A 12,626-nucleotide genomic window follows, 5' to 3' on the forward strand; every position below is an offset into this window, starting at 1 on the left:
CAACCAGTTCTCTCATACAAAGTGCAGTCTCATATATAAATGACAAAGGCAGTTTGAGTTTTAAAGATTAGTTTAATAAAAACGACTGCATTTTAGATGACAAGGTGTGAGCCGCAATAACCAGAACCATACGACACAGTAAGATGGAAATAGTAACGAGGAGAGTGAAATATAAAAATAAGGCTATCATATTGTAACCAAATTATGTTCTCTCTAAGTTGTATTTGGACACAGCATGTGAAGCTCTACGCCTGCCTTTCTGGTTTCACCGGGAGGACATCAACCCTCATACCTGAGCAAAGGCATGTGATCTGGATCAGCATCTGCAACAGGGCAGTCAGCATCTAGTTGTGGGTTCCTGGTCGGAATCTCCCTCTTACGTGTACTGGGACTAGAAAGTGTTTTTATACTACTGATGTGAACTAACACCCCGATGTTCCTGCGTAAGGATGTGTACTGTCTACGAACCATAAAGACTAAACTTCTACCACGTCTATCGGCATACCAGACTGTATCCTTGACTGAAGCACAGAGTGAGCAAGAATGTATTGTTTGAAAACACAGTGCTGAAGTAGGCTAAACAGTGTGATAGAAGGAAATAAAACAAGACTGTGAAACTGGTTATTGTAAAATAACAGTGCGAGGCTAAATAAAATGCATCTAGGGCAAAGTGCACAGAGGCCTAATACGTTAAGCTAACGCGCATAAAGCTACAATAAAAATGGCCACACAACACCCTCCTCTTGTCGGTAGAAAGTGGTGTAAGCCGAAGCCAAAAATGCCATAAGCTAAAATATAATTAAAACTCTATCACATTTCAACAAATTAAATCTACACCAAAGCATATTAATCCTCAATTTAAAATGTGAGCATGCAGCAAAAATGCTGAATTTCAAATCACGACGTCAGTTTAAAAAAGTCCAATTCGAAAAAGTTGTCATGGAAAGCAGGAGAGTCTCTACTTCGGCAGATGACAAAACCGGAAAATCCACGCCAAAGACTATTAAGGAGCAGGTGTGTTCCAAAGCCTCAGTGTCAACCAAGGCGGCATCCCGTGCAAAGCTTGTAAACGAGTTAATATCAACTTCCTCCAGGAAGGGTATCTCGTAATTAGCTTCTCGAAGCAAACGCAGCCGCAGCGCGCATGTCTGTTAATGAGCCCTCATCGGGAACATATACAGATCAGCATCAACCACTCGGGAGCGTTGCTGTGAGAGACAGACGTCCAGTGCATGTTCAAAAGAGCACCAATGGCACCGAAACATGGGCTGCACACAATCCAAAACCGGTCTGAATGACAGAGACCAGTCACACCCCAAATGTTCCAGGAATGTTGCTCCAAAGAGCTGCATCATACGTTCACGACACAGTTTCGCTGATGGGAGCGCCCACATTCGTCCTGTTGCGGCGGGACAGCTATTGCGGAAAAACAAAAAGCAACAGCAAAATGCCGGCTAATAAAGACAAAGTTATCGGAAATCCCCCAAAAATGCTTCCGAAAATTGAATGAATAGCCAAAGGTATCAAACCGAATATGGAAGAGAAGGTGTGAATGAAACCAACACCAACGGCTTTGAAGAAATGTGCTAGTCCAGTCGTGCTGGACGCATTAAATATACGTCCCACGAGTTCAACATTAGTGTCTCGGAAAGTTGGTATTTAACAGGGACTGTATTTCCGCTGATGACCTTGCCACCTGAAGTGCGTAGGTCTCGCGTGCAGATGTAAGGGCCACATGCTGTTGAAACAATAAAGCCTTCAGTCTACTTAACTTGTCGAAATTCACCTTGGAAGTAGCAATGTGAGGCCAAATATCTGCTACCTCCCTTATTTTAGTCGGGGGAAACAACACACTTCCGCAGCAAGTAACGACCTTAGTGACGAAACAATGTAAACCATTCCGGCCCGCATGCCACAACAGTCTTCACTATTGAGGAGGACGTAGCTGCTGTTTGAAAGCACCTGGAATGTGCTTTTAATCAAGGGGACTGGAACTCCCTTCAGATAGCAAGTCAAGTTCGCAACCGAGGCATTACACGCTCCATGCAAGGACAGCTGCTTACAAGTCATCGAATGGCTGACTGAAGTCTCGCATTCACTACCTCTAAGAAAGACTTCTCTCATACCATTGAGACAGTTGTATAAGAAGGGAAGCTCCCACACCTCATGGATGTAACTATCTCCCAACTTCTCATATCTGCCTACCGGAACATGTTTCAGACAAGAAGTGAACTGTAATGTAGAAATAGGCAGATTAATAACCCTGTGTATTAACCACTCTGCAGAGGGAATCTCAGCCACGGTAAAAGGCAATCTTTCTAACTTCTCAATATTGAGCATGACATAAGTCGTCTCCTTCTTAGCCATGAGTTGTTGTTGTTGCGTTAAATTAAAGGAAAATAATATTTCCCTGGCACTGATGTGCTGCCACGGAACGCGACCTGCCTTCAATGTTTGAGGTGTCCAACTCAGCTGCATAATGGACCTGGTCTGACTCTGTCCATGATATAAAAAAAACATATCAGATCGTATAATGTCTATAGCAGAAGAAACAATGCAGATTATCACTGCCGGGGCTAAAACGGCGGGAAACCGCCGGCCCCGGCGGTGCAACAGCGGCGCTACCACCGCGGTCGTAATACTGGTCTCCGTACCGCCAGCCTGTTGGCGGTACGGACACCACATTACCCCTGGCGGTCTCTGACCGCCAGGGTCGTAATGACCACCTATATGTAGTAATTATGTCAGCATGTTCTGGCGATATATAGCGAGGGTCTGACCTACTTGTCTGGAAACCACCCGAGGAGGTGACAAAACGCTGATGACACTCGTTGGTGTCTATGGGCCACAATAAGCACCCACCTGGACGTGTCAATGAAGTGTTAAATGTACCATTCTGGACCCATTCTGTAAGATCACTAAAAGTGGCATCAACGTATTTCTGCCAGTTATTACATTTTGCAGGGACAGGTATATCAGGCATGTTCAATTCTCTGATCGTGGCTAAGCCTAAACAGCTAGTCTGTTGTACTGTTTCATTTAAAAAAAAAACTTTTGGACAGGAATGAGACATGCTCTAAACAATGTTTCTCTACCCCTAGTTTGCCAATGTTTTGTTCCCCAAACACTTTTCAAATCAATATTTTTTGACCAATATTCATAATCTTCAATTGACAGCCGGGAAAAAAAGGAATCCGAATATATGAATTTCGTATTAGTCAACAACATTTGTTTATCGTTAGATGGCGTTAACCGAAAATAATATGACTTAGCACTCGTTTGATGATGCCCAGAAAAATACGTAAATTTATCAAAATAAGTTTTGGAACTCCCTTGTGGGGGAGTTGGGCAATGTTCCCATTGTGTATAGTCAAATATTGATTTTGGACTACTTGCTTTGTGGATGAAATGGTGCCCATAATAATTATAGCAAAACATGTTACCATAATTGTCTTTAAACTGGTAAACATCTTCATTTTCATAAACAGTATAATGTTGCAATTCTGTCATCTTTGAATCCACTGTTTTCACATCCCAATCATCAGCTACAATGCCTGGTATTACTATATCATTCATAGATAACTTTAGGACATACGGTATTTGAATTATCTCAGTGGGACCGTATATATCAAACATCACTTTATCCCACACAATCCCATCTGGAATTGGTATTGCAGAAATGTTCACAGAAGACAAGTCTCTTTGGACCCTATGCGATGAAAAATGTGGTTTCAACACCTCCTCCACCTGTTCAACCGCCGATCTCTCAGGAAGAAAATGACCATGTATCAACAGAAAAAAGGTAATTACAAACCCAATCCTAAGAAATTTTTTTAGCACAGTCATTAAGAGCCACAGATAATTCCATGGAAAAACAAAATAAGTATCTTGAAGCCAACACATCAGCTTACGTGGACCTGACAGGTCAGTAGTCGATGAGGCAAACCAGTCCGATAGCTCATCGTTGTTGTTGGCCAAGTGACCAGAGGCAGTTTGTGTAAAAGGCAACGCCGCATCCAACGGAGGAGTTGGTGGCGCACTGTAGATAGCACCAACCGTCACGTCAGTAGTCATGATGACTTGATCAAAGGTGTCTAAGTTATTTTTTGACAGTGGAACCAATGCGAGATCATCATCCACCCTCCCCATGCTCGGAGAGGCAACAGTGTTGGTATAGATAACTTGAAGTGGAACATCTTCCCCAGTAGTGTGAGGGATTCGGGAACTACTGGACGTTCCTCCTGGTCTGCTGTGCAGAATCGGCCACATGTTGTAACTTGACATTGTCAATGGAAACAAAGCGATTTTCTTTGGCACCTGGCAACGGTGGTAAAATAACAGTTCTCCTTCCGTGTATCCCCAACACAGGGACTGGTGCCCGATATGAAGGGCCAAACTCTTTCTTCACTGCAACCTTTTCACGCACAAGATCCCCAACTCTGGGCATCCAGCCGGTAGGTGTTACTGGCACATCCTTAATTCCTGTGGAGGCGGCACTGTTAGAAGAGTTATCTTCACGGAACTGCTGTAATTCCTGCAAAACAGTGACACGATCATTTATGTCAAAAGGCGTTTCTGCCGCCTCCACACCACGACCATCAAGATCCGGAACAAACATTTGTGTTCCGAACAGGCACTCATATGAAGTACGACCCCCCCAGGGACCTTCCAGGCAGGTTATTGAGTGCTCTCTGAACTCCATACAGGTGGGTTAGCCAACTACGACCCGTACCTAAGACCCTGGCTGTTAAGGATTGCTTTAAATCGCGGTTCAACCGCTTCACAACAGAATTTCCCTCGGGATGAAATGGAGACGAGTACTGGAGCTGGACCCCCAACGAAGCCATGGCGTCCCTGAATGTCCTTGGGGCAAAAGCAGGGCCCTGGTCCGAATGGAACGCCACAACTGCATATATATCGACAAAGACTCGCAAATCTTTAATAACAGTCCGAGCGTCAGCTAAGCGCTGTGGCCACACCCACACAAATCTGGAGCAAGAATCAACAGCGACTAGTATATATTTATATGCACTATGTGATGTTAGTGGACCACAATGATCCAAGTACACACACTGTAATGGTCTGTTGGATATTAAGAGGTTTGTCTGCGGCGGGCGCTTAGCTGTTGAAACTTTAATTTGTTGACAGATGTCACAACAAAGGACATACTGCTTAGTCTCTTTATAGAGACCAGGCCACCAGTAACGGGCCTGTAAAAGCGAAATTGTACCGGCCACGCAAGCATGTGCAGATGCCACTCCCTCATGCGCTGCTTTAATCAATTGTGGTCTTACAGCTTTATTTGTGATGTTGCATACGCCCACGCTAGGAATTTTAACTTCAGCGTTCAGCATACTTCCCATGAAATATTGGTATTTATTAGAAAACCATTTAGGATAAGGCGTGCCATCAACCGTAGCTTTTATGGCAGCCATAATTTCTGTGTCTGGTCTGGAACTCGAACGAGTCACTGCAGCTACAGTGGCAACGGCCACTGCCGACTTTGCGGCTTCATCAGCCAAAGTATTTCCAGCAACATGTATTCCAACGCGCTGGTGTCCAAGTGTATGTACAACATGGACTTTCGGTAGCGTCTCTTTATAGTCTGCTACCTTCCCCCACAGTAGTCTGTGTTTTATGGTGTTGCCTTTTCAATCAATCAATCACAGACATTTATAGAGCTCGCTACTTACCCGTTAGGGTTCCAAGTCGCTGTGGGGGGGGGGGGACTGCTACTGCTCGAAGAGCCAGGTCTTGAGGAGTCTTCTGAAGGCGAGTAGGTCTTGAGTCTGTCGGAGGTAGGTAGGGAGCATGTTCCAGGTCTTGGCGGCGAGGTAGGTGAAGGATCTGCCGCCGGAGGAGGCTCGTTGGATGCGGGGAACGGAGGCGAGGGCGAGGCTCGCGGATCGCAGTTGGAGGGTCAGGGTGTAGAAGTTGAGTCTGTCGTTGAGGTAGGAGTGGCCGGCGTTGTGGAGTGCTTTGTGTGCGTGGGTGAGGAGCTTGAAGGTGACCCTTTTGTAGACGGGGAGCCAGTGGAGTCCTTTGAGGTGAGGGGTGATGTGGCTGTGGCGGGGTGCGTTGGTGATGAGTCGGGCTGAGGCGTTTTGGATGCGTTGGAGTTGCTGGAGGTGTTTTGCTGGGATTCCTGCATAGAGTGCGTTGCCGTAGTCCAGTCTGCTGCTGACGAGGGCGTGGGTCACTGTCTTCCTGGTGTCGGTCGGGATCCACTTGTAGATCCTGCGGAGGGTGTTGTAGCAGGAGGAGGTGATGGCGCTGACTTGTCTGTCCATGGAGAGTGCGGAGTCGAGGATGAATCCCAAGTTGCGGGCGTGGTCGGTGGGCGTCGGGGCAGTTCCGAGGGTGGCGGGCCACCACGAGTCGTCCCAGGCGGAGGGAGATGTCCCGAGGATGAGGATTTCTGTCTTGTCGGTGTTGAGTTTCAGGCGGCTATTTCTCATCCAGTCGGCGACTCTTTCATTCATGGAGGTTGGCTTTGGCAGTGGCAGGGTCGTTGGTGAGGATGAGCTGGGTGTCGTCGGCGTAGGTGATGATGTTGAGGTTGAAACGGCGGGCCACTTGTGCGAGGGGGGCCATGTAAATGTTGAACAGCGTTGGGCTCAGGGAGGAGCCCTGGGGGATGCCGCAGATGATGTTGTTGGCTTCTGAGCGGAAGGGTGGGAGGCGGACGGTTTGTGTTCTGCCGGAGAGGAAGGATGAGGTCCAGGCTAGGGCTTTTTCCTGGATGCCGGCTTCTTGGAGGCGTGACAGTAGGGTGCGGTGGCAGACTGTGTCGAAGGCCGCGGAGAGGTCTAGGAGAATGAGGGCGGAGGTCTCGCCGCGGTCGAGTTGGCGTCTGATGTCATCTGTTGCGGCGATGAGGGCGGTCTCGGTGCTGTGGTTGCATCTAAATCCGGTTTGTGAGGGGTCGAGGACGTTGTTGTCTTCGATGTGGCGTGTCAGTTGAAGGTTGACGATCTTTTCTGCGACTTTAGCTGGGTAGGGGAGGAGGGAGATGGGGCGGAAGTTTTTGGGGTCCTTGGGGTCGGCTTTTGGTTTCTTGAGGAGGGCGTTGATGTCTGCGTGCTTCCAGCTTTCTGGAAAGGTGCCTGTTTCGAAGGAGGCGTTGATGATCTTGCAGAGTTGGGGAGCGATGATAGAGTCAGCTTTGTTGAAGATGTGGTGGGGGCAGGGGTCGGTGATCCGGAGTGGATGGAGTTCATGATTTTGCGTGTTGCGTCGTCGTCGACGTTGGACCAGGCGGTGATGGGGTTGGTGATGCTAGGGTACGAGGTGGTGACGGAGGTGGGTGCAGTCGGGGTGTTGAAGCTGCTGTGGATGTCGGAGATCTTGCTGTGGAAAAAAGCGGCGAGGGAGTCGCAAAGTTCCTGAGAGGGCGGCATGTCGTTGATGTTGGTGCTGGGGGTGGATAGTTCCTTCATGATGCGGAAGAGCTCTTTACTGTCATGTGCGTTGTTGTCTAGGCGGTCTTTGAAGGAGTACCTTTTGGTGGTCCTGATGAGGTGGTGGTGTCGGCGGGTTGCGTCTTTGAGGGCTGCGTGATTGTCCTGTGTGTGTTCTTGGAGCCATTTCTTTTCCAGTTTCCTGCAGGCGCGTTTGGAGGCCAGTAGTTTGTCAGTGAACCAGGAGGCTTTCTTGCTGGCAGGGTTGCTGGTTTTTTTTTTCAGTGGGGCGAGGATGTTGGCACAGTTGTTGATCCATTGTCTGAAGTTACAGGCCGCGGTGTCTGGGTCGGTGGGCTCGTTTGGTGGGTTCTGGGAGAGGGTGCTGAGAAGTTGTTCTTTGGTGACTTTGCCCCAGTTGCAGCGGGGGAGTTGGTGGCTGTGGTGGTGTGCGGTGTTTTTGTTGTAGGTGAAGTGGACGCAGTGGTGGTCGGTCCAGTAGGGTTCGGTGGTGAATCTCTGAACCCATTCAAGCGCCAGTAATGTAGATATTCATTAAAAGACTGGACGCAATAATACGAATCACAAACAATCAGTGTGAACTGCGTTGGATCTGTATGTTCTAGTGCCAGCAGTAGAGCCTTTAGCTCAGCTAATTGTGCTGTACAATCCCCTAAGGTCCGTGTATAAGTATGTTGGGGGCAGAACTTCTCCCCCTCCATATAGCTGCTCACTACTGCACATGCAGCCGAATATTGGTGTTTCGTCCCAATCGCCGGTTGCGCAGAGCCATCAGTATACATGACTACTCGATATTGTTCAATAGGCAATGTGTCCGCGGGGACTGGATTTTCAACTTCATATTGCAGAAATTCCTGAGTTTGTAACTTTGGGTAAAAAATGTAGCCTACATCAGTGGCTGTCAAAGACGTAGCCCATTGTATCCATCTTGGATGTAGTGCTTTTGCGTTCGGGACACCAGCTTTTGTAACAGCCTCGAGGGCCGGAATAGGAGAAACGACAATAATGCGTTTTCCCTGGGCAAGATGTCTTTCTTTAATAACAGCCATCTGTACAGCAGTTAGTATTTTCTCCGTGGGAGCAAATCGTTGTTCAGCAGCAGAATACAAGTGTGACTTGTATCCAATCGGGACTGTCTCACCTTCATTAAATGTGACATAAGTAAACCCAATGGCCCCAGCTATCACCCTGATGACCAAATGCGTCTTATTGTCTCGTGTATGTAGATGTTTTGCTGCCAGCATATCTGCTGGTAACTCCCGAAGAGTATGAGTATGTTCAATTGTCCAGTATTTGCTCGAAAAATCAGGACGTATTAATTCATATAAAGGTTTTATGCGTGCAGTATAATCAGGAATGTATGTTCTGCCAAAATTGAGAAAGCCCAACAACGATTGGAGTTTCTTAATCGTATTTGGAGGTTGCAGCTGTGCACACTTTTCTAAGAATTGTGGCGCTAGGCTCTTACCTTCATTTGACAGCTCATATCCAAGGAATATGATGCTGAGAAAGGCAATTTTCGATTTTTTAAAGTTAAATTTGTAGCCGACTTCAGCACACCCTACAACAATGCGGGCTACCCGTCTTAAATGTTGTAGTAACTCGTCATCTGTGAGATATATATCATCCACATATGACAACGCTTCCGGGTCCAACTCGTGTAAAATTTCAGTTACACGAGCTGCAAACAGTCCTGGGCTCTTCTTATACCCCTGAGGCAAACAACAGAATTTTTGTGGGAGCCTAACGCGCTAAAGCTTGTTAAATCCCTGCTTTCTGGTGCAATATTTTGGCAGAAGAATCCATTCGAGATATCCAAAGTAGTTTTATATTTTTTCCGCACTATGTTGTTCATTAGTGCAGCGCTGTGTGAATTCTGTATAGCATATGTACGTGTATGTCCGTTCAAATGTCTGTAGTCTAAGACTATTCTATATGAATGGTCCGGCTTAGCTACAGGGAACAAGGGATTATTCATCGGTGAGACACAGGGTTCAACTACTACCTGGTATTCTAATTGTGTAAGTATTTCTCTCACTGGTGCCCTTGCTTCATGTTTTATGGGATACTGCGGTTGTGGCTGAGGTTCACCTTTAATCAGAATTACATGATATGGAAAATTCCTGTCCCACCCTACGTGATTTCTATATAAGGCAGGAGCTTGTGCCAGAGCCCATTTTATGCAATAGGACTCTGCGAGTTTCCCTGGAACAAGGGGCGAGAAGGAAGGTCTAATAGCCTCCTCCCCTACTGGGCAGGTGCGGACAAAATCAGGCGGGCCAATCCTGTTCAGCCAGCAAAATGTCATATATCTTAACTACACGATCCCAAAAGATTGCGTGTATAGTGCGTTCAATGTCTCCTTCCAATTATAAAGTCACTGAATACACCCTATCGGGTTCGGAGACACGCATGTCTGCTGTTTCTACTTGTATGAAGTCATCAGTTGCTTTCACCTCCAGATGCTCTAGAAGATTCCGGCGAACTACTGTGACCTCTGCCGCGCTGTCTAGCAGTGCCAGTGCCCATGTCATGTTCTTCAAGAGAACTCTCTTCCTGAGTGGCATGTCTAACTGAGACTGCCGCCACCTTTTTCTTTTTAAACTGTTGTTTTGGTTGTACTGGTTTCTCTTCCTTCTTCACAGAAACCTCAGAAGAGCGTTGTGAGTCCTGTCTCGGTTTCACGTACTCTGTTCTCCGCTCTGACCGCCCACCTCTCACATTTCTTTTTTCAGATGAGTCCTGAAAGGAACGAGATTGGCGTGTATCAGTATATTGATATCTATCAGGCGTTTTTATATTATCTCTATTTCTGAGATTATATCTAGTCTGCGGGGTCGCCGTACGTGGAGATTCTCCCCTTTCTTTTTTAGGTGTTTGTTGTTTTTTCTCCCAGCGCTTCTTATTACCCTCAGGTTGCTGTTTAGTATTTTCTTTACTAATTTTCCCCTGAAATTGAGGTTTTTGTGGTCTAGCCCCTAGGCTATCTCAACCAATACTGGAATACGTTTCCGCTATTATTTTAGGCAGTTCCCACTCCTGATCTTGTTGCGGGGCGTCACGAAGACGCATGTGCACCGCAAGTTCAACTGCTTCTCCTTTAAGATTACTTAGGATTATAGAAGAAACTGTGGCAAAGCTGCCCATCACTTGCATTCCCAAATCTAAAGCCGGGGCTGCCCCGTATTCATCCTGAATTTGTTTAAGCACTTCCGGTAGGCTAGCCAATGTCGGTGTACCGTGTGCCGTTGTATAGAGCGCAGCAAACACCGTGCCCCATGTATTACAATGTTCCACCGTGGGAACCATCCCAAAGGGTAAACACATAGACAATATTCTATGTTTGTCCTGAGGTCCCGTATGGGGAAATACTGCCTCCAGCGTATTAATTTTCTGTGCCAGCCAAAATGGAGTCTCCTCCCATTTCGCTGGCACTTTACCAATAATAGAGTGGACAGTCACTGGGTTGATACCTGGTACTACTTCGTGTGGTTGTGTTGGAGCAGCGCGCGCTGAGTTTGTATTTTAGTGTCTGCAGCACAAATTGTACTAAATGTCTATATGTAGCCGTTAGGTCTGTATACAAGCGTCGAACCTCAGCCACTGCCATATTTGCTACTGCAGGATGTGGTGTATATGTGGCCAGTAAAGGCCATGTAGGACCATCATTGCTAAGTGGACCTAACCTTACTGGTAATATGGTGTGTGGTAGGGCGCCATCAAGCCAATTATGATATTCTTGATAAGATAGAGGTATCTCCAAGTATGCGTTCACCCTGTACTGCCCAGGCGCGTTCGCAACTGCATATGTGTGGAATGTATTTGTGTTTCCATCAACTGCTGGAAATGTGACCCAAGAGTAAAAAAGTTCTGTTCTATATGCTGCGTGGGCGGCCACCACAAACGTGACTGGATGTAGGAGGCTGGCCTGGCTTGTAGTGGGTACCAATGGGTACTTACACTCTGTACCAGGTCCAGTTATCCCTTATTAGTGTAGAAGAGGTGTTTCTAGCATCTTAGGCTGGTAGAAGGTAGCTATAGCTGAGCAGCTTAGGCTGAACTAGGAGACATGCAAAGCTCCTACTATACCACTAGTGTCATATGCACAATATCATAAGAAAACATAATACACAGATATACTAAAAATAAAGGTACTTTATTTTTATGACAATATGCCAAAAGTATCTCAGTGAGTACCCTCAGTATGAGGATAGCAAATATACACAAGATATATGTACACCATACCAAAAATATGCAGTAATAGCAAAAGGAAGTAATGCAAGCAATGTAAAGTTACAGTGAATTGCAATTGGAGCACATAGGTATAGGGGCAACACAAACCATATACTCCAGAAGTGGAATGCGAACCACGAATGGACCCCAAACCTATGTGAGCTCGTAGAGGGTCGCTGGGACTGTAAGAAAACAGTGAGGGTTAGAAAAATAGCCCACCCCAAGACCCTGAAAAGTAGGTGTAAAGTGCACCTATATTCCCCAGAGAGCACAGAAGTCGTGGTAGGGGATTTCTGCAAGGAAGACCAACACCAGCAAAGCAACCAAAGTGGATTTCTTGATGAGGGTACCTGTGGAACAAGGGGACCAAGTCCAAGAGTCGCGACAAAGTCGAGATTGGGCAGATGCCCAGGAAATGCCAGCTGAGGGTGCAAAGAAGCTGCCACCGGATGGTAGAAGCTGTGGATTCTGCAAGAACGAAGAGGACTAGGAACTTCCCCTTTGGAGGATGGATGTCCCACGTCATGAAGAAGCTTGCAGAGGTGTTCCCACGCAGAAAGACCGCAAACAAGCCTTGCTAGCTGTAAGGGTCGCGGTTAGGGTTTTTGGATGCTGCTGTGGCCCAGGAGGAACCAGGATGTCGCCAACTGCATGAGGAGACAGAGGGGGCACCCAGCAAGACAAGGAGCCCTCACAGAAGCAGGCAGCACCCGCAGAAGTGCAGGAACAGGCACTACAAAGAGGAGTGAGCCGGAGCTCACCCGAAGTCACAAAAGGAGATCCCACGACGCCGGAGGACAACTCAGGAGGTTGTGCACTGCAGGTTAGAGTGTCGGGGACCCAGGTTTGGCTGTGCACAAAGGAAATCCTGGAAGAGTGCACAGGAGCTGGAGCAGCTGCAAATCACGCAGTACCCAGCAATGCAGTCTAGCGTGGGGAGGCAAGGACTTACCTTCACCAAACTTGGACTGA

Source organism: Pleurodeles waltl, chromosome 8 (assembly GCF_031143425.1).
Source record: "Pleurodeles waltl isolate 20211129_DDA chromosome 8, aPleWal1.hap1.20221129, whole genome shotgun sequence".
NCBI lineage: Eukaryota > Metazoa > Chordata > Amphibia > Caudata > Salamandridae > Pleurodeles > Pleurodeles waltl.